At 44.3% G+C, this 25,202-nt stretch overlaps 1 long non-coding RNA gene across 1 annotated transcript; it reads left to right on the forward strand.

Moving 5' to 3' along the window:
* The first annotated feature begins 10,032 nt into the window (after window positions 1-10,032).
* LOC119262089 lies at window positions 10,033-12,754 on the forward strand. Its single transcript, XR_005129410.1, has 2 exons — window positions 10,033-10,181; window positions 12,499-12,754. It is a non-coding gene; the product is annotated as an uncharacterized LOC119262089 (long non-coding RNA).
* The last annotated feature ends 12,448 nt before the right edge of the window (window positions 12,755-25,202 follow it).

Below are 25,202 nucleotides of genomic sequence, written 5' to 3' on the forward strand. Positions count from 1 at the left end.
TCTAAGATCTGTAGATAGTGGCCTTCTACAAACACCCTCTGTAAAATATAGAAAACATTGAGAGATCTCGTTCCGTTATTCTGCTTCCAAACTGTGAAACTCAATTCCACCTTGTATTATTCAATTCAATTCAAGTTTATTTGTATAGCACTTTTTACAACGATGTTGTCACAAAGCAGCTTTACAGAAGTTTGAAAACACACAGTTACAACGTATCCCCCAGTGAGCGAGCCAGAGGCAACGGTGGCAAGGAAAAGCTCCCTCAGACTGGAGGAAGAAACCTTGGGAGGAACCAAGACTCACAAGGGGAGACCCGTCCTCCTCTGGTCAAACAGGGTTATGGTTTAATAAGCTAAATACCGCATAAGAGCTAAGAGGATCATCTGTTTGATGATGAAGCTTTAGAAACTGCACTGGTGGAGGCGGTCTCAGACTGAGGTGGTCTCTGACGGAGTCTTTATGAAAAGTGGGAGTGAGCTGAATCAGTCCCATCCTATCTCAATGCTGGTACATCTGGATGGCACAGTGATGTAATTGAGGGTATTGCAGTTGGCACAAATGAGCAGGAGAGTGGGTTGGTGATGGTGAGGAGGAGGCCCTGATGGTCAGTCTTCAACAGGGTGGGAAGGCAGTCATTATCTCAGGAAGAGTAAAGAGGCAAAATGAGTTCTGCTCAGGAGTATGGCCGTAAAAAATATGATTTCCCCCAGAGTGTGGCTGGTGACTCCGGCAGTTCTAACTATAACAGCATGAACTAAAAGGAGAGAACCAGAAGGTAACATAGATACGAGAATCCCCTGAGACACTGTGACCCCCACTCCACCATCAACTAACGTGTGATCGTGTGAAGTGGTGGGTCAACAGCACCAACATCTCAGTTTACTATAAGCCTCTATGCCTGTGAACCCCTGGATCTCCTGCCTTTTTCTAAAGGGCAGGCTAATTATCAAAAGCTAAATTACACAAATATGTTTTCAGTCCAGACTTAAAGGTTGAGACTGTGTCAGAGCCCCTAACATTAACTGGGAGATTATTCCACAATTTGGGGGCTTTGCGAGAAAAAGCCCCCCCCCCATTGAAGTCTTCTGAATTTTAGGATGAGAGAGCATGCAGGGCTTTATACATCAATAAGAGAATTTTATAGTCAATACGGTATTTGATAGGAAGCCAGTGTAACGCTGATAAAACTGGGCTGATGTGATCAAATTTCCTGGTTTTAGTGAGAACTCGAGCTGCAGCAATCTGAACTAATTGAAGTTTATTTAGTTTCCTGTTGGAGCTTCCTGACAAAAATGCATTATTTCTTTTTATCTTCTTGTTTGGCTGATATGTACAGCTGTGTATCATCAGCATAGACAGTCAAGGTCAGTGCTCACTCTTTAAGATGCACCTAAAAACATCACTCTACGACTCAGCATTTATTTAAACACCACGCGACATAGTTTTATCTTCAAATTTGATCTTTTTAATTTTCTTCTGATACTAAATAAACACTCATACTTTCTTGTGTAACTTTTATCACCTCGCCAGTATACTGAGCCTCGGGTTATGTTGGCTGGTGAAGAATCCACATGTTGGATCCTTTGTTGCCATGGAAAAGGACACATTTCTCTGCCACATTGAGACACACTGAGCCTTTGAAATGGGACAGCGAGGTCGCGCCGCTGTGATGCAATTGGCCTTCAAATGCAGCCCCTGAAGTGGGACACATCTGGAGTGTCCTAGTTAATCAACAGCATTCTTAAACAGATTTACAGGGACAAAATCTTTTATCGGACACTTCTTCTTCTTTCGGCTGCTCCCTTTAGGGGTCGCCACAGCGGATCATCTGCCTCCATCTTGCCCTATCCATTGCCTCCTCTACTTTCACCAACCATCTCCATGTCCACCTTCACTACATCCATAAACCTCTTCTCCTTCTACCCGGCAGCTCCATCTCCAACATTCTTTGCCCAATATATCCACTATTCCTCCTCAACACATGTCCAAACCATCTCAAACTGGCCCCTCTTCCAAACTGCTCCACCTTCACTGTCCCTCTGATCTGCTCATTTCTAATCTTGTCCAGCCTTGTCACACCCAACGAAAATCTCAGCATTTTCATCTCCGCCACCTCCAGCTCAGCCTCCTGTCTTTTAGACAGAGCCACAGTCTCCAAACCATCCATCATAGCAGGACGCACTACTGTCTTGTAAACCTTCCCTTTCACTCTTGCTGCTATCCTTCTGTCACACATCAGCCCTGACACCTGTCTCCACCCACTCCATCCTGCCTGCACCCTCTTCTTCACCTCTTTTTTGCACTGTCCATTGCTCTGGATGGTTGACCCAAGATATTTGAAGTCATCCACCTTTACGACCTCTACTCCTTGCATCTTCACCTTTCCACCTGCCTCCCTCTCATTCACACATATGTATTCTGTCTTATCTCTACTGACCTTCATTCCTCTCCTCTCCAGTGCAAACCTCCACCTCTCCAGATTCTCTTCCACCTGTTCTCTACTCTCACCACAGATTACAATATCATCTGCAAACATCATGGTCCATGGAGCCTCCTGCCCGACCTCATCTGTCAACCTGTCCATCACCATTGCAAACAAGAAAGGGCTCAAAGCTGATCCCTGATGTAACCCTACCTTCACCTTGAAACCATTTGTCACTCCAAATGCACACCTCACCACTGTCTCACTATCCTCATACATGTCCTGCACCACCCTAACATACTTTTCAGCTACACCTGACTTCCTCATTCAGTACCACAGTTCCTCTCTTGGCACCCTATCATATGCCTTCTCTAGATCCACAAAGACACAATGTAGCTCCTTCTGACCTTCTCTGTACCTCTCTACCAACACTCTCAAAGCAAAAAATTGCATCTGTGGTACTCTTTCTGGGCATGAAACCAAACTGCTGCTCACTGATCTGAACCTCTCGCCTTAGCCTTGCTTCAACAACTCTTTCCCATACCTTCATGGTGTGGCTCATCAACTTTATACCTCTGTAGTTACTGCAGCTCTGCACATCACCCTTGTTCTTAAAAATGGGAACCAGTACACTACTTCTCCACTCATCAGGCATCCTCTCACTCTCCAGGATTTTGTTAAACAACCTGGTTAAAAAGTCCACTGCCTTCTCTCCTAAACATCTCCATACCTCCCCAAGGGCCTGTTGCAATTTTTACCTGAACTGCCTGCAACCATCCTCCTCCTTCAACTTCCACCATCTAATCTTTGGCTCTGTCTTCACTCTCTTCCTCTTCTTTGTTTCTAATCTCATTCTACAGACAACCACCCTATGCTGCCTTGCTACACTTTCCCCTGGCACCACTTTACAATCTCCAATCTCCTTTAGGTGGCATCTCCTGCTAAGGATATAATCCACCTGTGTGCACCTCCCTCCACTCTTGTATGTCACCCTGTGTTCTTCCCTCTTCTGAAAATACGTGTTCACCACAGCCATTTCCATTCTCTTTGCAAAATCTACAACCATCTGACCTTCTGCCTTTCTGTCTTTCACACCATACATACCCAGCACCTCTTCATCCCCTCTGTTCCTTTCACCAACATGTCCATTGAAGTCTGCACCAATCACTAATCTCTCCTCTCTAGGGACACCATCTACCACTTCATCCATCTTACTCCAAAATTCCTCTTTCTCCTCTAACTGACAACCAACCTGTGGTGCATATGAACTGACCACATTCAAAATTACACCATCAACGTCCAACTTCAGGCTCATGATCCTGTCTGACACTCTCCTTACCTCCAGAACACTTTTCACAAGCTGTTCCTTTAGGATTATCCCTACTCCATGTCTCTTCCTCTCTACACCATGATAGAACAGTTTAAATCCACCTCCAATGTTCCTGGCCTTGCTTCCTTTCCATCTGGTCTCCTGAACACACAGAATATCTATCTTCCTTCTCTCCATCATGTCTGCAAGCTCTCTGCCTTTACCAGTCATTGTCCCTATGTTCAGAGTCCCTACTGTAAAGTCCACACTCCTGCCTTTCCTTCTCTCTCACTGCCTTCTAACCCGCCTTCCTCCTCTCCTCTTTGATGGTCTTCGACCTACAGTAGTCCAATTTCTACCGGCACCCTGCTGGTCAACAGCACCGGTGGCGGTCGTTGTTAACCCGGGCCTCGACCGATCTGGTATGGCAATCATATTTGTGATCCGCATGATAGTTTTGACATAAATTTTAATGCCCTTCCTGACCACCAGAAGTACACAAAGTACACCCCTAATGGCTGGTTTCAAATCTTTTATCGGACATTATTATTTAAAAATATCAGTTGATTTCCAGTCTGATGGTGAAGTGGACACTAAATGCCATGAAGACTGGACACCAGGTTTATACACCATGACAGATTGAAGGTAACATCTGTGAAAGGTCTAGTATGAAAACTCATCCTACCTTCTTACAGAGTTATTCATGCCAAATGAAACCAAATCAGTGTTGAGTTGTCAAGATCAGACTGAATAGATTAACTGGGTGCCACTGTGATATAATTAGGTGTACTTAAATACAACAAAAGGCACTTACACTCACCAGCCACTTTATTAGGTATGTTCAGTTGCTTGTTAACACAAATAGCTAATCAGCCAATCACGTAGCCACAACTCAATGCATTTAGGCATGTAGAGGCAGTCAAGACAACTTGCTGAAGTGCAGACCGAGCATCAGAATGGGGAAGAAAGGGGATTTAAGGGGCTTTGAACATGGCGTGGTTGTTGGTGCCAGACGGGCTGGTCTGAGTATTTCAGAAACTGCTGATCTGCTGAGATTTTCACACACAACCATCTCTAGGGTTTACAGAGAATGGTCCAAAAAAGAGGAAATATCCAGTCAGCGGTCAGTTGTGTGGATGAAAATGCCTTGTTGATGTGAGAGGTCAGAGGAGAATGGGCAGACTGGTTCCACATGATAGAAAGGCAACAGGAACTCAAATAACCAACCAACATCTCTGAGGAACGTTTCCAACACCTTGTTGAAAGTGTGCCATGAAGAATTAAAGCAGTTCTGAAGGCAAAAGGGGGTCCGACCTTTTACTAGCAATCTAATAAAGTGGCCAGTGAGTGTACTTTAGCCATTGACTCAGTACTCGGAATACCCCAAGCTGGGTCACACAGGATCAAATAATGAACAGTAACCGTCATGGGTAAGTGAATCTAGGCTATAAAGTGGTACACATTGAACTCGTGCCCCCATTTCCATCTACAGTGGTGAAGTAGCAGGGTATGTACATCACTACCTATACCCACAGCCCGTGAGTCTTAGGGTACCTACACACTAGACAGAAAATTCAGAGAAAAGGCTGGAGAATGATAAGTGACTTCAGCCTTTTACAAGAAACCGTTCTACTTTTGAGGAAAGTGTTCCTGCTAGAGATGCGAGAAAAGCAGCTTTAGCTGAGCTAAAGCTTAAGGCAGAACAAAGCAAGTCTGTGTTTTTGTTTATATTTTTATTCTATACTACTACATCAGCACACACTGAGACAGATTTGCTGAATGTGTTGACTGTCTCTACAAAACTGAAGACTGAACTCGCAGTGACAAAGAACAGCCTGCATTGGTTATACCAGGCTATATGTAATTAGTTATGGGCTGTCCAGGACAGGTGTCCTCAGTCTGAACTAGGAGTGGCTGACGTTAATATTGACTTAATTATTATAGTAAATTATTTCACAGTGCTTTTATAGATTTAGTCATAATACTACATGCTTCACTACAAAAGGCGCATGATTTATCCCTTTTAACAAGATTTAGTCCAGCACAGTGTGTGAAATGTATAATAAGTCATATTAGTAGTTTTTTGTTTTTCCCTTCTTTTTATGAAAACTTCAGGAAAATGATTTTTTTTTAAATCAAGCATTGTGATGTTGCAGACGTTCATATAATTCTTTGATATACTTTACCAAATATTTAACATGTTGTATTTCTCCTCAAACCTGCGTATGGTCAGGTATTCACATGTTCATCTCTTTAGCTGCTTTCATTTTGACTGCTCTTATTCTTTATTCTATTCATTCAATTTTTGTTTTCTTTCTGCCTCAGTGTGTTACACGTCACATGTGTGACTCACCGAGATTAATACCCTGTATGTATGTCATACATGGTGAAATAAAGTGATTATAATTATATATATATTACATTTTTACTGTGATGTCACTCGCAATATCACTACTGACCACCAGATGTGGGACGCTGCTCTCTGAGGTCATCGTTCTTGAACCGTTGAATTTATTTAGCAAATTAACAATAATAATTTTTAGTTAAATCAAACTTTAATGCTGCTCCGATATCAGTTTGAGGAACAGTGGTGCTGTATTGCTGAGTTTGGCCACAGGGGGGCAGCAGAGTTATTTACAGTTGAAACAAGCAAGAGAAAACAGAAGGCAGTTATGTTGGTGATGAAATTGAGTTTTTAAAAATAATTTTACAATATTACACCTTATTCTGCGATGGAAATAATTCAGAAATATGATTTAAAATGGAAATAAGAAATTATTTGTACAGTGTGAGATGAGAGGATGGGGTAGAGGTGAATTTCTGGCAGGTTCAACCAAATCACACTTGGGCAGCACTGCTTTGTTGTTCGGCTTTGCTCCAGATTAGACAGACAAAGCAGATCCACTGCATCTGAAATAATCCAGAGATTCATACAGTATGTTATCATGATAGTTTCTCCCTTTATTGACCTTCATTTAATAAACCTGCTCACTAACTTGCCCTCTTGTTTTGTTCTGGTTATGTGCTGTGCTGTACTGTGCGCAGAAGCAGATAAATATAATCAGATTAGTGGTGCTGGACCGCAGTAACTCTTCACGGCTGGCTGTGATTGGCTGCTTCAGATCTCCGGTCAGGTCCAGATCCAGTGGGGTAAGTTCTGAAAAAGTTGCTACAGCCTTTATTTGACTGACAAAAACAATGGAAATGTCTGCTGTACAGAAAAGCACCATCAAACCTGCAGCTCTACCAATAACTGATCATTTAATATCGGACACTGACCTCCTCTACAGACTCATTTATCTGTCAGCTGATCAGGTGCTGCAAATAAAGTTATAAAGATCTGAGCAGAGTTCTTATATGTCCATGGACCCTCACAGAGCAGGTACTGTTTGGGTGGTGGGTCATTCTCAGCACTGCAGTAACACTGGTGTAACGTTGTGGTGGTGTGTTAGTGTGTGTTGCGCTGGTCTGAGTGGATCAAACACAGCAGTCCTGGAGTTTTTAAACACTTCAGTGTCGCTGCTGGACTGAGAATAGTCCACCAACCAAAACTATCCAGCCAACAGTGTCCTGTGACCACCGATGAAGGACTAGAGGACGACCAACACAGACTGTGCAGCAGCAGATGAGCTGTCGTCTCTGACTTTACATCTACAAGGTGGACCGACAAGGTAGGAGTGTCTAATAGATTGGACAGTGAGTGGACACAGTGTTTAAAAACTCCAGCAGCACTGCTGTGTCTGATCCATTTGTACCAGCACCACGGCAGTGTTACTGCAGTGCTGAGAATGATCCACCACCCAAATAGTACCTGCTCTGTGAGGGTCCATGGGGGTCCTGACCACTGAAGAACAGGGTAACAGAGTTTCAGAGAAACAGATGGACTACAGTCTGTAACTGTAGAACTACAAAGTGCAGCTATACAGTAAGTGGAGCTGATAAAGTGGACGATGAGGGTAGAAAGCAGATTAAAATGAACAGTCCAGCAGTCCTTGTATAATTTAGGATTGGCCTTTACAATAAGGATAACATCTGATCGCTCGTAGTCTGACCTACAACACGTGAGAAAGAGTTGAGAAACACAATGAATACCACCATGAATAATAAGTTCTCCTTTAAAGTCGTGAGAAAAGGGGATGCCATTCTGTTTTAATGCATTGGAAATCTAGCTTGATTCAAGCCAATAAAGCTTGATTCTGATTCTGATATAGACTAGAAACTTCTACTTAGGCTAAAAGAGATCATTAATGTAAGAAAAATCGTACCAAATCAAAGACTTCCATAGTTCCAGGGTCAGAATTCACACTTTCTGTTCTCCACCTATTGAGCCCCAAGGTCCACCTCATGTTCCCTTCATGCATAAAGCACCTTCTGATTCTCTGACCAACAATAGCCCAACACTAAACTATACCAAGCTCACCTGCACTGAGTGCGGAACAATGAAAACAGTGAGGCACCAACTTCACAACATGCATATAGTTCTAAACCTCAAGTATTTCAAGACTGTTTTCACATGTATGGTAGTCATAAGAGGCTCCTTGACTCTTTAGTATGATAATATACAGTGGTGGACAGTAACTGAGTAACTGAGTAAATGTAATTAGTTTCTGTACTTTAGTATTTTTGGTGTATCTGTACTGAAGTTTCTCCGTTCTGGGCGACTTTTTCCTTTCACTCCACTACATTTCAGAGTCTAATATCCGACTTTTTCCTCCTACATTTTGAGAAATCTGTCGTTCCTTTTGGTTTCTGTGTGTATAAAAACGTAACATGTCAAAACGAAAGAAGCGCAAAGCCAGAGCACCAATCAGGGCCCAGCGGTCACTTTGTTTAGAGCTGGTTTTGACCTGTTGGTCATACCGACCCAGTGCAGCACGCGGTTCAACGTCAGCGCAGCAGCGTAAAACTTTGGGAGAGTCTGTTCAACATAAATGATGAACCAACCTAACTTTGTGTAAATAGAGCACAATATAGAAATATGTCCACATATGCAGTCGAGACTGACGCGGCTTTTTTCTGAATTTCTACAAACACCATTTCATTTTATAGTAAATTAGTTTGGGCTGGTTTATGTTTATGAGCAGAGGCCTACAGATCAACATAGTAAAGGAGCTCATCTGTGATCCTGAGTTTAAAGCCAGTTTTTATTCAACTTAAACTTGGAACTAAGTTGTAAATAAATCTGAAACTTTGCTTGTGTGTAAAAAGTGATTTCAGAGCCACTCGGTTCTCCCTGATGGAAATTGTTTACCTTCAGTGTTTTGTGCTGATGATCATTTTAATAGACGTCAGCGTCACTAATTAATGAGGTTCTATTAAAAGACTGGTTTACCAAGAGAGACGCTGGAGGACTTTCACCTGAAATGAGTTCATGAAGCCAGTCTGGTTATAAAAATGATAACAGGACATCAGAGCCAGAATTACTCTTTTAGTACTTTTACTTTATACTTAAGTACATTTGAAGGCAAATACTTTAGTACTTTTACTCAAGTGGAGGTCTAAAGGGAGGAACTTCTACTTTTACTGGAGTGATACTCAAGTACATGGTTTGTGTACTTCGTCGACCTCTGATATTATACTGATTTCCTATATACTGATTAATACTATGAACATTAGCATCAATGAATTCCGACTGAATGCGGCCTGAACACTGGTTGACAGAAAGTGATGCTGTTTCTTATCTGCACTCAGTACTTTTGGGTTTCATTTAGATAGACCAGATCATTTCTTGTTCCACCCATGTTCTCAGTAATACAGTGCTGGTTTCCACATGCACTGTGAGAGCTCCTGAGATCACCGTCATGGGATTTTTAAATATCACGAGTTCTGATCAATATTATTGTTTGGTATAACATAAATGATCAAAGTTTTTGGGTTAATCTGAGAAACCCAGTCTCCTGAAAGACTGATTAGAAGATAATCTTGACTAGATCTGAAGAACACTGGGTGCTCAGGTATGGTATCAGCTCAGGGCTGCTAGAACTGTTCAGTTCCACACACTGCAGTAGTAGCCAGTTATATATCATGATACGGTGTGTAATTATAACCCTTCAGGTGAATGTTTTGTAGGGGAAATCTGGGAGGAAAAAAACATCACAAAATACACACAATTCATGATTTTTCTGAGTGTAATGCAGTGAGTCAATGCCAACACAAGGGGGCGATGGTGAATTGTGGAGATGGAGTCACCACTGAATGCACTAGTGAACATGTCTCACACACACACACACACACACACACACACACACTTTCTAAGCCGCTTCTCCCTCAAGCCGCAGGGGGGTGCTAGAGCTTATACAGATGAAAAATTACACAGTGTTTACATAATCTTGGTTATAATCTTATCAATGGACCAATGAGACAAAGACATGGTAACAGATCAGCCAATGAGGTGTGGTGTTAGAAGGAGAGCGACTCCAAATGGAGGAAGGAGAGCGGCTCCAGAGTCAGGTAGGCTGATCAGACATTGTTCTGAAATGAAGTGCTGCTGTTATTTTAGTGAACAGTGTGAAAATGTAAAGCTACAAGAACAAAACAGAAGCAGTGAGTCTTCAGCAGGACCAGATCAGCTCAGAGCTCCGTCTACAAACCTCAGGAGGGCTGAACTGCCAATGTTTTCCTCGTTAATGAGGAGAATCTCAACAAGAGCTATCTCTAACTGCTAGCACGCATGCTAATAATGTTAGCCTCAGCTTCCTACATCACTGTTGTGAAGTGTTTATAAAGTGCTAACTGCAGAAATATCAGTGGTGCTGCTCTATTTTCCGTCCTGGTGCTCTTAGCGCTCTGTTATAGTGATTATAGAGACTTTCTTCTCACCTGGGCGATAGTTTAAGACGGTTGGAGAGAGACTGCAAACCTAAACAAAGTCAAAGACCTGAACTCGTCAGCTTTTCTCTCTTTGGGGAGTTTAGTTAACCATAAATATCGTTTTTAGTGCTGTGGTTCTCCTGTTGGTGTTTCAGAAAAAGAGGACAGGGGTTCAGTCCTCCAGACTAAAACTGGTCCACAATCAGAGCGCCACCTGAGGGCGGTGTAAGCTGAGCTGAGTTTGCTTCTGCTTTAGCAGATCTGACGGTTTAAACTCAGCGGCGTCTCTTAAATCTAAAAGCCTTTAATTAGTAATGAACTTCACCTGCTGCTGGTGATGAAAAGGGATAGTGCAGAACTGCGCCATCTGCTGGCGATGAGGAGGGACAGTGTAGAACTGCGCCATCTGCTGGCGATGAGGAGGGACAGTAATGAAGAGGGACAGTGCACAACTAGACAATGTGCTGATGATGAGGAGTGACAGTGTGGAATTGCGCCATCTGCTAGCAATGAGGAGGAAAAATGTAGAACTGCGCCATCTGCTGGTGATGAGGAGGGACAGTGTGGAATTGCGCCATCTGCTGGTGATGAGGATGGACAGTGATGAAGAGGGACAGTGCAGAACTAGAAAATGTGCTGATGATGAGGAGGGACAGTGTGGAATTGCGCCATCTGCTGGCGATGAGGAGGTACAGTGTAGAACTAATGATGAAGAGGGAAAGTGCAGAACTACACAATGTGCTGATGATGAGGAGGGACAGTGTAGAGCTGCACCATCGGTTGGTGATGAGGAGGTACAGTGTAGAACTGATGATGAAGAGGGAAAGTGCAGAACTACACAATGTGCTGATGATGAGGAGGGACAGTGTAGAGCTGCACCATCGGTTGATGATGAGGAGGGACAGTGTAGAACTGCGCCAGACAGTTTAAAGTCGACAGAGAAGATTTCAGGTCACCAGGACATTCAAAACCACTTATTACCTTTTTTCATTAACAAATTGTCTGAAAACTAAAGGACGGAACGACAGGTTATTGAGTGTATCTTAGAAACAAATGTCATTTTTTTACATTATTGGTTCACAGCAGTCACACCAGAATTGGCCCAGTAATATAGACTCAAGGCAAAGCTGCTTTCAGCTCTAAAGCATGTGGCCCAATTTTGGCCTCAGTGCCTAACATCTGCCCAGTCGTCAACCAGCGCTCGCGCGTGAAAGCCATTGTGTTTCTGTTGGCTCCTGATGGTTTTGTAATCTGTTTTGTCGTTTTTAATGGGTTCATATCACAATGTAAAGAACCCTAATGGCTTAACGGTTTCCAACCACAAGCTTCCTGTAGAACACCTTTACATCCCAATATGGTACCATCAAATGAACTTAGAATCAGACGTTGGTCACCTGTTAAGCCATTAGGATCCTTTACGTTGTGATATTGACCCATGAAAACAGCCAAAACACATCACAAAACCCCAAATCACAATGTTTTCTATGGGTTTTCTCAGGATGAGGCTGACGCATATGACACGTTATGCTGTACCGTGTGTGATATGCAGCACCGCCCGTTCTGAAAAAATGTTCCAATGCGGTTAATGAATCTCAGAGTCTGGAAGCAGCGCTCACCCTTACAAGCACTGTCCGTATCTTAAGTGTAAACTGCTAGCTTGTTATTCAAATAGAATGTTTCTGACATGTTTTTATATATTTGAAATTTAGATTTCCATTGATTATCATCATGCATAGCTCTCATCCATGAGGAAAAATGAAAAATATCACAGCTGTAAAATTTGAAAATTATCTTGCAAATGTTTTTATTTTATCAGTCTGTGAGAAAAGACGAGTAGGTGTTCTTCACCTTTCAGAAATGAGCTGTAAATTGTTCAAAAGCTGATGAAATGTTGTAAATATGTTTGTTTTCTTTCCCTCTACCAGATCTTATCATGTTAACACTGTGATGCTTTCAGGGAACTGGGTCTGGATTTTGGCCTCTGGACCTTCATTCCATGCTGAAAAGTTCCTGGTTGTTGGTCTGACTTCAGTCTGAAAGCGTCATTCAGTTGGATTTTCTGCAGCACAAATAACCTTCCCAGAATGCTAGACACCAAGAATCTCATGGACTTCTTCTTCTTCCACATGAGTTTTGCATATATTTGCATGTTAATGAGCAAGCGACCAATCAGAGGAGTCAAGTAATTAAAAATTCCATTGAGTCTTTATAAAGCTTGTGATGTGAACGGTGTTCTGCATGACGGTGAAGACGAGAAAAACTCTGAAAAACAGGTATTTCTACCACGATTGAGAAGCCTAGTCCCACAGAGTAAATACCAGCATCGCAAAAGAGGTTCTCTTGTTCAAAGTGCTTTTTAAAACGCTTCGTATAGCATTTATTCTTTCCTTGACCTCAAGTCTTTCTACACTTTGGCTGTGTCCACCGCCCCACGGCCGAGGTCCTGGCCTGGGCCGTGTCCAACGGCCGAGGTCCTGGCCTGGGCCGTGTCCACCGCCCAACGGCCGAGGTCCTGGCCTGGGCCGTGTCCACCGCCCCACGGCCGAGGGCCTGGCCTGGGCCGTGTCCACCGGCCGAGGGCCTGGCCTGGGCCGTGTCCACCGCCCACCGGCCGAGGGCCTGGCCTGGGCCGTGTCCAACGGCCGAGGGCCTGGCCTGGGCCGTGTCCAACGGCCGAGGGCCTGGCCTGGGCCGTGTCCACCGCCCTGGCCTTCGCCCAACGGCCGAGGGCATGGCCTTGGCCGTGTCCACCGCCCTGGCCTTCGCCCAACGGCCGAGGGAATGGCCTGGGCCGTGTCCACCGCCCTGGCCTTCGCCCAACGGCTGAGGGCATTGCCTGGGCCGTGTCCACCGCCCTGACCTGGCCTTCGCCCAACACCCGAGGGCCGTGTCCACGTTCTCCATTAGGCCTGAAGCGCTATCGAATCTCGAAGAATCAGCGCTCTGACCACATGGTAGAACATGGCAGATTAAATTTGGGCTAGCACATTTGCTCCACCCCTTCACTGCCAAAGAGGCGGTCCTCCTGCCTTCTGTGGGCGGGACTTAAGACTAGCCAACCATCTCTATAGCCTCAGATGGGACCTGAAGCAGTTTGAGCAGCCCAAATTTATAAGAGAAAAAACAGATATAAACGTGTTAACTGCTTCAAGACTACTTGTCACATTGATGGTAAGTTTTGATATCCAGATATGGTAATATGCTAATTTTCTGGGTTACCATAAATGAAATTGCCCTGCGATGGACTGGCGACCTGTCCAGGGTGTATCCTGCCTTCCGCCCGAAGACTGCTGGGATAGGCTCCAGCTCCCCCCCGCGACCCTTACGGAGAAGCGGCTTAGAAAATGGATGGATGGATGGATGGACCATAAATGAGAAGCTTGAAGCTCCACGTTAAGATTGGCTGATGAAGCCGTTTCCTCTCTGTTTGACACTGTGGTCAGAAACTTGTAGTGGTCAGGAATATTGCACAGTTACAGCAACAAGCCTCATGTTGGAAATACCAGCAACGTATTTTGACGCTCCCCTGTTCCACTTTAGACAAGAGACTTTAAACATGTTGTTTTAATCACGTCGTGAAGAACAAGCTTCCTCTTATGAATAGCAGCTTTGAGGACTGGCTCTCAAATTGATGGTAACTTCTTGTCATTTCCTGATGAGAATATGATAATTATGCAAATTTTTTGAGTCACCATGAATGAGAATCCTAGAGCACCATGTTAGATGTGACCAACCAAGCTGCAAACTCTGTTTGACATCTTGAATTTCTGAACTGTTCTTTCTGCTCATTTTAAGGTCAATTATGCAAAATTGTTTTTAGATTATTAAGTACTATCATACAACACAGCCTGTCACAATCATAGACATGGAAGTCACAAACTTCTAGACCATTGCACCCAGAAATTTTCCATTTTATAGTTTCTAAGTACTTTAGTACCGGTCTTCACATTGATGGTAAACAGTTCTGTGACACAATGCTTTGTGCAATGCCGCCACTTTAGTACCCCCCAAAAAAGACTTTTAAAGTTCTGACAGCTTTCTCCAAGTGCAGAATAAGAAAATGAACAGTGTGGTTTCAATCAGGCACTTCTGAAGAAGCTAATTAGCTGGAGTGGGTGTGGCTCATTACAGGAATCTCCACCCCTCTCATTACTGACCTGTTTCACTTGCTAACACACAAAGCTCCTATTGTGAGGCACCAGTGAATCCTGGCGTGTGAACCTCCTCCATTGTTGAGTCACATGATCCACCCAGATTCCACGGTCAGGTTTCTGGACCTTCAACGGTCACCAGTGCTGCAGATGGAGTGGGACTCAGGATGGTGTCCTGATGATAACAGGTTCTATCAACAGAACGGAGGTCTCCTCTCATATTTTAATATTATGTAATGAAGTATTTTGTCCCTGTAAGTCTTTAATCAGATAAACTCAGACACTCTTCTTTCAGTGGGTGTGAAAAGAGGAGGGGTGAGAACCCCCTCAACAAAAAATGGGCACTTCACCCTTTGGGTATGAAAAATCCTAAACAATTATCAAATCAAATTTATTTGTAGCGCTTTTTACAACAGATGTTGTCACAAAGCAGCTTCACAGAATTCCAGAAAAGACAAAGTTTGAACAAGAATGTAAAAAGCCCCCGGCAGGCAAGCCAGGGGCAACAGGAATAGGAATAACTCCCTCAGAAATGAGGAAGAAATCTTGGGAGGAACCAGGCTCACCAGGGGGGACCCATCCTCCTCTGGTCAAACTACCTACAAGTGATTATATTACTAATATTAATAGCAGTAGTGTTAGTAGATTTTAAATTTTAGATCTAAGGTGTTAGTGCTATCATCTGAATACGGATATATATTGATTAGGTTGTTTAAACGGGCTGATTGAGTTTTTCTATGATTAAATTTAGTTTTAAGTTTTAATTACTTACTAATATTTTAAATATTCATTTTCTACTTCAAAGATTTTAAGACTGGCACAGTGTTTACACCATAATAATCATGAACGCTACATTAATGATGGACCAATCAGACAAGGACATGGTAACAAATCAGCCAATGAGGTGTGGTGTTAGAAGGAGAGCGGCTCCAGAGTCAGGTAGGCTGATCAGACATTGTTCTGAATCGAAGTGCTGCTGTTATTTTAGTGAACAGTGTGAAAATGTAAAGCTACAAGAACAAAACAGAAGCAGTGAGTCGTGAGCAGGACCAGATCAGCTCAGAGCTCCGTCTACAAACCTCAGGAGGGCTGAACTGCCAATGTTTTCCTCGTTAATGAGGAGAATCTCAACAAGAGCTATCTCTAACTGCTAGCACGCATGCTAATAATGTTAGCCTCATCTTCCTACATCACTGTTGTGAAGTGTTTATAAAGTGCTAACTGCAGAAATATCAGTGGTGCTGCTCTAGTTTCCGTCCTGGTGCTCTTAGCGCTCTGTTATAGTGATTATAGAGACTTTCTTCTCACCTGGGCGATAGTTTAAGACGGTTGGAGAGAGACTGCAAACCTAAACAAAGTCAAAGACCTGAACTCGTCAGCTTTTCTCTCTTCGGGAAGTTTATTTAACCATAAATATCGTTGTTAGTGCTGTGGTTCTCCTGTTGGTGTTCCAGAAAAAGAGAACAGGAGTTCAGTCCTCCAGACTAGAATTGCTCCACAATCAGAGCGCCACCTGAGGGTGGTGTAAGCTGAGCTGAGTTTGCTTCTGCTTTAGCCGATCTGACGGTTTAAACTCAGCGGCGACTCTTAAATCTAAAAGCCTTTAATTAGTAATGAACTTCACCTGCTGCTGGTGATGAAGAGGGACAGTGTAGAACTGCGCCATCTGCTGGTGATGAGGAGGGATAGTGTGGAATTGCGCCATCTGCTGGTGATGAGGATGGACAGTGATGAAGAGGGACAGTGCAGAACTAGAAAATGTGCTGATGATGAGGAGGGACAGTGTGGAATTGCGCCATCTGCTGGCGATGAGGAGGTACAGTGTAGAACTAATGATGAAGAGGGAAAGTGCAGAACTACACAATGTGCTGATGATGAGGAGGGACAGTGTAGAGCTGCACCATCGGTTGGTGATGAGGAGGGACAGTGTAGAACTACGCCATCTGCTGATGATGAGGATGGACAGTGATGAAGAGGGACAGTGCAGAATTGCGCCATCTGCTGATGATGAGGAGGTACAGTGTAGGACTAATGATGAAGAAGGAAAGTGTAGAACTGCACCATCGGCTGGTGATGAGGATGGACAGTGATGAAGAGGGACAGTGCAGAACTAGAAAATGTGCTGATGATGAGGAGGGACAGTGTGGAATTGGGCCATCTGCTGGCGATGAGGTACAGTGTAGAACTAATGATGAAGAGGGAAAGTGCAGAACTACACAATGTGCTGATGATGAGGAGGGACAGTGTAGAGCTGCACCATCGGTTGATGATGAGGAGGGACAGTGTAGAACTACGCCATCTGCTGATGATGAGGAGGTACAGTGTAGAACTAATGATGAAGAAGGAAAGCGTAGAACTGCACCATCGGCTGGTGATGAGGATGGACAGTGATGAAGAGGGACAGTGCAGAACTAGAAAATGTGCTGATGATGAGGAGGGACCGTGTGGAATTGCGCCATCTGCTGGCGATGAGGAGGTACAGTGTAGAACTAATGATGAAGAGGGAAAGTGCAGAACTACACAATGTGCTGATGATGAGGAGGCACAGTGTAGAGCTGCACCATCGGTTGGTGATGAGGAGGGACAGTGTAGAACTACGCCATCTGCTGATGATGAGGATGGACAGTGATGAAGAGGGACAGTGCAGAACTAGAAAATGTGCTGATGATGAGGAGGGACAGTGTGGAATTGCGCCATCTGCTGATGATGAGGAGGTACAGTGTAGGACTAATGATGAAGAAGGAAAGTGTAGAACTGCACCATCGGCTGGTGATGAGGATGGACAGTGATGAAGAGGGACAGTGCAGAACTAGAAAATGTGCTGATGATGAGGAGGGACAGTGTGGAATTGGGCCATCTGCTGGCGATGAGGTACAGTGTAGAACTAATGATGAAGAGGGAAAGTGCAGAACTACACAATGTGCTGATGATGAGGAGGGACAGTGTAGAGCTGCACCATCGGTTGATGATGAGGAGGGACAGTGTAGAACTAATGATGAAGAAGGAAAGCGTAGAACTGCACCATCGGCTGGTGATGAGGATGGACAGTGATGAAGAGGGACAGTGCAGAACTAGAAAATGTGCTGATGATGAGGAGGGACAGTGTGGAATTGTGCCATCTGCTGGCGATGAGGTACAGTGTAGAACTAATGATGAAGAGGGAAAGTGCAGAACTACACAATGTGCTGATGATGAGGAGGGACAGTATAGAACTATGCCATCTGCTGATGACGAAGAGGTACAGTGTAGAGCTGCACCATCGGTTGGTGATGAGGAGGGACAGTGTAAAACATCGCCATCTGTTGATGATGAGGAGGGACAATGTAGAACTGCGCCATCTGCTGGCGATGAGGAGGGACAGTGATGAAGAGCAACAGTGCAGAACTAGACAATGTGCTGATGATGAGGAGGGAAAGTGTAGAACTACGCCATCTGCTGATGATGAAGAGGGAAAGTGTAGAACTGCACCATCGGTTGGTGATGAGGAGGTACAGTGTAGAACTGATGATGAAGAGGGAAAGTGCAGAACTACACAATGTGCTGATGATGAGGAGGGACAGTGTAGAGCTGCACCATCGGTTGGTGATGAGGAGGTACAGTGTAGAACTGATGATGAAGAGGGAAAGTGCAGAACTACACAATGTGCTGATGATGAGGAGGGACAGTGTAGAGCTGCACCATCGGTTGATGATGAGGAGGGACAGTGTAGAACTGCGCCAGACAGAGTAAAGTCGACAGAGAAGATTTCAGGTCACCAGGACATTCAATACCACTTATTACCTTTTTTCATTAACAAATTGTCTGAAAACTAAAGGACGGAACGACAGGTTATTGAGTGTATCTTAGAAACAAATGTCATTTTTTTACATTATTGGTTCACAGCAGTCACACCAGAATTGGCCCAGTAATATAGACTCAAGGCAAAGCTGCTTTCAGCTCTAAAGCATGTGGCCCTATTTTGGCCTCAGTGCCTAACATCTGCCCAGTCGTCAACCAGCGCTCGCGCGTGAAAGCCATTGTGTTTCTGTTGGCTCCTGATGGTTTTGTAATCTGTTTTGTCGTTTTTAATGGGTTCATATCACAATGTAAAGAACCCTAATGGCTTAACGGTTTCCAACCACAAGCTTCCTGTAGAACACCTTTACATCCCAATATGGTACCATCAAATGAACTTAGAATCAGACATTGGTCACCTGTTAAGCCATTAGGATCCTTTACGTTGTGATATTGACCCATGAAAACAGCCAAAACACATCACAAAACCCCAAATCACAATGTTTTCTATGGGTTTTCTCAGGATGAGGCTGACGCATATGACACGTTATGCTGTACCGTGTGTGATATGCAGCACCGCCCGTTCTGAAAAAATGTTCCAATGCGGTTAATGAATCTCAGAGTCTGGAAGCAGCGCTCACCCTTACAAGCACTGTCCGTATCTTAAGTGTAAACTGCTAGCTTGTTATTCAAATAGAATGTTTCTGACATGTTTTTATATATTTGAAATTTAGATTTCCATTGATTATCATCATGCATAGCTCTCATCCATGAGGAAAAATGAAAAATATCACAGCTGTAAAATTGGAAAATTATCTTGCAAATGTTTTTATTTTATCAGTCTGTGAGAAAAGACGAGTAGGTGTTCTTCACCTTTCAGAAATGAGCTGTAAATTGTTCAAAAGCTGATGAAATGTTGTAAATATGTTTGTTTTCTTTCCCTCTACCAGATCTTATCATGTTAACACTGTGATGCTTTCAGGGAACTGGGTTTGGATTTTGGCCTCTGGACCTTCATTCCATGCTGAAAAGTTCCTGGTTGTTGGTCTGACTTCAGTCTGAAAGCGTCATTCAGTTGGATTTTCTGCAGCACAAATAACCTTCCCAGAATGCAAGACACCAAGAATCTCATGGACGTCTTCTTCCACATGAGTTTTGCATATATTTACATGTTAATGAGCAAGCGACCAATCAGAGGAGTCAAGTAATTAAAAATTCCATTGAGTCTTTATAAAGCTTGTGATGTGAACGGTGTTCTGCATGACGGTGAAGACGAGAAAAACTCTGAAAAACAGGTATTTCTACCACGATTGAGAAGCCTAGTCCCACAGAGTAAATACCAGCATCGCAAAAGAGGTTCTCTTGTTCAAAGTGCTTTTTAAAACGCTTCGTATAGCATTTATTCTTTCCTTGACCTCAAGTCTTTCTACACTTTTCTACCAGGACGCCGAGGTCCTGGCCTGGGCCGTGTCCACCGCCCCACGGCCGAGGTCATGGCCTGGGCCGTGTCCACCGCCCAACGGCCGAGGGCCTGGCGTGGGCCGTGTCCACCGCCCAAGGGCCTGGCGTGGGCCGTGTCCACCGCCCAACGGCCGAGGGCCTGGCGTGGGCCGTGTCCACCGCCCAACGGCCGAGGGCCTGGCGTGGGCCGTGTCCACCGCCCTGGCCTTCGCCCAACGGCCGAGGGCATGGCCTTGGCCGTGTCCACCGCCCTGGCCTTCGCCCAACGGCCGAGGGAATGGCCTGGGCCGTGTCCACCGCCTTGACCTGGCCTTCGCCCAACACCCGAGGGCCGTGTCCACGTTCTCCATTAGGCCTGAAGCGCTATCGAATCTCAAAGAATCAGCGCTCTGACCACATGGTAGAACATGGCAGATTAAATTTGGGCTAGCACATTTGCTCCACCCCTTCACTGCCAAAGAGGCGGTCCTCCTGCCTTCTGTGGGCGGGACTTAAGACTAGCCAGTGTTTGACTAGCCTACCATCTCTATAGCCTCAGATGGGACCTGAAGCAGTTTGAGCAGCCCAAATTTATAAGAGAAAAAACAGATATAAATGTGTTAACTGCTTCAAGACTACTTGTCACATTGATGGTAAGTTTTGATATCCAGATATGGTAATATGCTAATTTTCTGGGTTACCATAAATGAGAAGCTTGAAGCTCCACGTTAAGATTGGCTGATGAAGCCGTTTCCTCTCTGTTTGACACTGTGGTCAGAAACTTGTAGTGGTCAGGAATATTGCACAGTTACAGCAACAAGCCTCATGTTGGAAATACCAGCAACATATTTTGACGCTCCCCTGTTCCACTTTAGACAAGAGACTTTAAACATGTTGTTTTAATCACGTCGTGAAGAACAAGCTTCCTCTTATGAATAGCAGCTTTGAGGACTGGCTCTCAAATTGATGGTAACTTCTTGTCATTTCCTGATGAGAATATGATAATTATGCAAATTTTTTGAGTCACCATGAATGAGAATCCTAGAGCACCATGTTAGATGTGACCAACCAAGCTGCAAACTCTGTTTGACATCTTGAATTTCTGAACTGTTCTTTCTGCTCAGTTTAAGGTCAATTATGCAAAATTGTTTTTAGATTATTAAGTACTATCATACAACACAGCCTGTCACAATCATAGACATGGAAGTCACAAACTTCTAGACCATTGCACCCAGAAATTTTCCATTTTATAGTTTCTAAGTACTTTAGTACCGGTCTTCACATTGATGGTAAACAGTTCTGTGACACAATGCTTTGTGCAATGCCGCCACTTTAGTACCCCCCAAAAAAGACTTTTAAAGTTCTGACAGCTTTCTCCAAGTGCAGAATAAGAAAATGAACAGTGTGGTTTCAATCAGGCACTTCTGAAGAAGCTAATTAGCTGGAGTGGGTGTGGCTCATTACAGGAATCTCCACCCCTCTCATTACTGACCTGTTTCACTTGCTAACACACAAAGCTCCTATTGTGAGGCACCAGTGAAGCCTGGAGTGTGAACCTCCTCCATTGTTGAGTCACATGATCCACCCAGATTCCACGGTCAGGTTTCTGGACCTTCAACGGTCACCAGTGCTGCAGATGGAGTGGGACTCAGGATGGTGTCCTGATGATAACAGGTTCTATCAACAGAACGGAGGTCTCCTCTCATATTTTAATATTATGTAATGAAGTATTTTGTCCCTGTAAGTCTTTAATCAGATAAACTCAGACACTCTTCTTTCAGTGGGTGTGAAAAGAGGAGGGGTGAGAACCCCCTCAACAAAAAATGGGCACTTCACCCTTTGGGTATGAAAAATCCTAAACAATTATCAAATCAAATTTATTTGTAGCGCTTTTTACAACAGATGTTGTCACAAAGCAGCTTCACAGAATTCCAGAAAAGACAAAGTTTGAACAAGAATGTAAAAAGCCCCCGGCAGGCAAGCCAGGGGCAACAGGAATAGGAATAACTCCCTCAGAAATGAGGAAGAAATCTTGGGAGGAACCAGGCTCACCAGGGGGGACCCATCCTCCTCTGGTCAAACTACCTACAAGTGATTATATTACTAATATTAATAGCAGTAGTGTTAGTAGATTTTAAATTTTAGATCTAAGGTGTTAGTGCTATCATCTGAATACGGATATATATTGATTAGGTTGTTTAAACGGGCTGATTGAGTTTTTCTATGATTAAATTTAGTTTTAAGTTTTAATTACTTGCTAATATTTTAAATATTCATTTTCTACTTCAAAGATTTTAAGACTGGCACAGTGTTTACACCATAATAATCATGAACGCTACATTAATGATGGACCAATCAGACAAGGACATGGTAACAGATCAGCCAATGAGGTGTGGTGTTAGAAGGAGAGCGGCTCCAGAGTCAGGTAGGCTGATCAGACATTGTTCTGAATCGAAGTGCTGCTGTTATTTTAGTGAACAGTGTGAAAATGTAAAGCTACAAGAACAAAACAGAAGCAGTGAGTCTTCAGCAGGACCAGATCAGCTCAGAGCTCCGTCTACAAACCTCAGGAGGGCTGAACTGCCAATGTTTTCCTCGTTAATGAGGAGAATCTCAACAAGAGCTATCTCTAACTGCTAGCACGCATGCTAATAATGTTAGCCTCAGCTTCCTACATCACTGTTGTGAAGTGTTTATAAAGTGCTAAGTGCAGAAATATCAGTGGTGCTGCTCTAGTTTCCGTCCTGGTGCTCTTAGCGCTCTGTTATAGTGATTATAGAGACTTTCTTCTCACCTGGGCGATAGTTTAAGACGGTTGGAGAGAGACTGCAAACCTAAACAAAGTCAAAGACCTGAACTCGTCAGCTTTTCTCTCTTCGGGAAGTTTATTTAACCATAAATATCGTTGTTAGTGCTGTGGTTCTCCTGTTGGTGTTCCAGAAAAAGAGGACAGGAGTTCAGTCCTCCAGACTAGAATTGCTCCACAATCAGAGCGCCACCTGAGGGTGGTGTAAGCTGAGCTGAGTTTGCTTCTGCTTTAGCCGATCTGACGGTTTAAACTCAGCGGCGACTCTTAAATCTAAAAGCCTTTAATTAGTAATGAACTTCACCTGCTGCTGGTGATGAAGAGGGACAGTGTAGAACTGCGCCATCTGCTGGTGATGAGGAGGGATAGTGTGGAATTGCGCCATCTGCTGGTGATGAGGATGGACAGTGATGAAGAGGGACAGTGCAGAACTAGAAAATGTGCTGATGATGAGGAGGGACAGTGTGGAATTGCGCCATCTGCTGGCGATGAGGAGGTACAGTGTAGAACTAATCATGAAGAGGGAAAGTGCAGAACTACACAATGTGCTGATGATGAGGAGGGACAGTGTAGAGCTGCACCATCGGTTGGTGATGAGGAGGGACAGTGTAGAACTACGCCATCTGCTGATGATGAGGATGGACAGTGATGAAGAGGGACAGTGCAGAACTAGAAAATGTGCTGATGATGAGGAGGGACAGTGTGGAATTGCGCCATCTGCTGATGATGAGGAGGTACAGTGTAGGACTAATGATGAAGAAGGAAAGTGTAGAACTGCACCATCGGCTGGTGATGAGGATGGACAGTGATGAAGAGGGACAGTGCAGAACTAGAAAATGTGCTGATGATGAGGAGGGACAGTGTGGAATTGGGCCATCTGCTGGCGATGAGGTACAGTGTAGAACTAATGATGAAGAGGGAAAGTGCAGAACTACACAATGTGCTGATGATGAGGAGGGACAGTGTAGAGCTGCACCATCGGTTGATGATGAGGAGGGACAGTGTAGAACTACGCCATCTGCTGATGATGAGGAGGTACAGTGTAGAACTAATGATGAAGAAGGAAAGCGTAGAACTGCACCATCGGCTGGTGATGAGGATGGACAGTGATGAAGAGGGACAGTGCAGAACTAGAAAATGTGCTGATGATGAGGAGGGACCGTGTGGAATTGCGCCATCTGCTGGCGATGAGGAGGTACAGTGTAGAACTAATGATGAAGAGGGAAAGTGCAGAACTACACAATGTGCTGATGATGAGGAGGCACAGTGTAGAGCTGCACCATCGGTTGGTGATGAGGAGGGACAGTGTAGAACTACGCCATCTGCTGATGATGAGGATGGACAGTGATGAAGAGGGACAGTGCAGAACTAGAAAATGTGCTGATGATGAGGAGGGACAGTGTGGAATTGCGCCATCTGCTGATGATGAGGAGGTACAGTGTAGGACTAATGATGAAGAAGGAAAGTGTAGAACTGCACCATCGGCTGGTGATGAGGATGGACAGTGATGAAGAGGGACAGTGCAGAACTAGAAAATGTGCTGATGATGAGGAGGGACAGTGTGGAATTGGGCCATCTGCTGGCGATGAGGTACAGTGTAGAACTAATGATGAAGAGGGAAAGTGCAGAACTACACAATGTGCTGATGATGAGGAGGGACAGTGTAGAGCTGCACCATCGGTTGATGATGAGGAGGGACAGTGTAGAACTAATGATGAAGAAGGAAAGCGTAGAACTGCACCATCGGCTGGTGATGAGGATGGACAGTGATGAAGAGGGACAGTGCAGAACTAGAAAATGTGCTGATGATGAGGAGGGACAGTATGGAATTGCGCCATCTGCTGGCGATGAGGTACAGTGTAGAACTAATGATGAAGAGGGAAAGTGCAGAACTACACAATGTGCTGATGATGAGGAGGGACAGTGTAGAACTATGCCATCTGCTGATGACGAAGAGGTACAGTGTAGAGCTGCACCATCGGTTGGTGATGAGGAGGCACAGTGTAAAACATCGCCATCTGTTGATGATGAGGAGGGACAATGTAGAACTGCGCCATCTGCTGGCGATGAGGAGGGACAGTGATGAAGAGCAACAGTGCAGAACTAGACAATGTGCTGATGATGAGGAGGGAAAGTGTAGAACTACGCCATCTGCTGATGATGAAGAGGGAAAGTGTAGAACTGCACCATCGGTTGGTGATGAGGAGGTACAGTGTAGAACTGATGATGAAGAGGGAAAGTGCAGAACTACACAATGTGCTGATGATGAGGAGGGACAGTGTAGAGCTGCACCATCGGTTGGTGATGAGGAGGTACAGTGTAGAACTGATGATGAAGAGGGAAAGTGCAGAACTACACAATGTGCTGATGATGAGGAGGGACAGTGTAGAGCTGCACCATCGGTTGATGATGAGGAGGGACAGTGTAGAACTGCGCCAGACAGTTTAAAGTCGACAGAGAAGATTTCAGGTCACCAGGACATTCAAAACC

Source organism: Pygocentrus nattereri, chromosome 22 (genome assembly GCF_015220715.1).
Source record: "Pygocentrus nattereri isolate fPygNat1 chromosome 22, fPygNat1.pri, whole genome shotgun sequence".
NCBI lineage: Eukaryota > Metazoa > Chordata > Actinopteri > Characiformes > Serrasalmidae > Pygocentrus > Pygocentrus nattereri.